This window comes from Tigriopus californicus, chromosome 6 (genome assembly GCF_007210705.1).
Source record: "Tigriopus californicus strain San Diego chromosome 6, Tcal_SD_v2.1, whole genome shotgun sequence".
NCBI lineage: Eukaryota > Metazoa > Arthropoda > Copepoda > Harpacticoida > Harpacticidae > Tigriopus > Tigriopus californicus.
In genome coordinates, this window is record NC_081445.1 from 3,904,754 (window position 1) to 3,906,414 (window position 1,661).

Consider the following 1,661-nt stretch of genomic DNA (forward strand, 5'->3'; position numbering starts at 1 on the left):
CTTTTGTCCACTTTTGTCCACTTTTGGACACTTTTGGACACTTTTGGACACTTTTGTCCACTTGGTGTCCAAAAGTCACGCTAATTCTCAAAATTGCCCACCCTGGGTACCAGCAAACAAACTTGCCTGCCAATGCCAGTGATGCAAAATTGGCGTTTCAAACTGGTTTTAACGAAGCTGGCCTTTCCTCATATAGCAATGCGAAAGAAGGGTCAGCTTCTCAAAAACGCGTTTGAGGCCCCAAACTTGCATCCCTGACTCTGGTACCAGCAAACAAACGAACCTGCCAGAGCTTGCCTAAACGTCCCCATAGTGGGCAATAATCGGTAATCAGGAATTTTTGTTAACCCGAAATGAACAACAAACGAAGGTTGGGTTGTTTTTGTAATTAGGTTGCGCAACGGCCCATCCGGCCCATCCTACGTCATTCAAAGAACAAATGCCAAGAGAGAAAATGCAAGCCGTTTGAATCACAGAGGTTTGAATACATAATGGCAAAGCTCCGGATTGGCCGCCCTTATCAGATTGAGACTATTAGATTGAGATGGACATCAAACACCCGTCATTAGATTGATACTCATTCTTGGACCAGAATAGGCGATGGGTGTCCATCCAATTATGGATGATTGGTATGAAATTGATGAGAGGTGATGGATATGAATCAGGTGACTGGTGGTCAATGTCAGTCCCAATCTGATAAGGGCGCCCAATCCGGAGCTTTGCCATTGTTTATTGAAACGGCTTGCATTTTCTCTTTTGGCATTTGTGCTTTGAATTTGACCTTATTAACCAATAACCAATATATCTTCGTGAAAGAAACTGGCAAGTTCGTTGAAATAAATCTGTGGATGAATATCATTGACCACCATGGGCCACTTTTGTGTCGTTGTTGGATGCTCTTCTAATGCCGGACGAAGAAATGGTTTGAATTTGGGTAAAATACGGATGTTGTTGCTTAAGTGAATTATTTTGAATGTAATCAACAACAATATCCCCTTTTCACAAGAAATGGGGCACTTAATCTCAAGAAGGGCAATACTACCCTCATTTTCTTGCATAAGCCCGTCTTGTGAACACGCCAGCCAAGGCTCATTAGATTTAATACATAAACCAAAATTTGTCACTCGCAATCCAGTCTGATGCTCAAAGACTTCCCTTGCCTTTTCTTCAGGATCACGTCCATATTGAAGGGCCCTCAGGTTGCTAGGAGGTTTGGCTGTAAAATACTTGACCCTGGTTTCTTCCTTTTTACCGTTCGCAACCTTGTGAGTTACTGATGCCGTCAATCTTGACACTCTTTCGATGTGCCACGCAGGGCTTTTTCTTTGCAAAATCGTGACACGACCAGGGTGGGCAATTTTGAGAATTAGCGTGACTTTTGGACACCAAGTGGACAAAAGTGTCCAAAAGTGGACAAAAGTGGACAAAAGGGTCCAAAAGTGGACAAAAGTGGACAAAAGTGGACAAAAGTGGACAAAAGGGTCCAAAAGTGGACAAAAGTGGACAAAAGGGTCCAAAAGTGGACAAAAGTGGACAAAAGTGGACAAAAGTAGACAAAAGTGGGCAGAATGTGTCCAAAATTTAGTACAATTGTGCAAAAGGGGATTGACAAGCAAACACTTTTAAACCCTAAATCATGTAATTTCTTTACCAAATCTAGA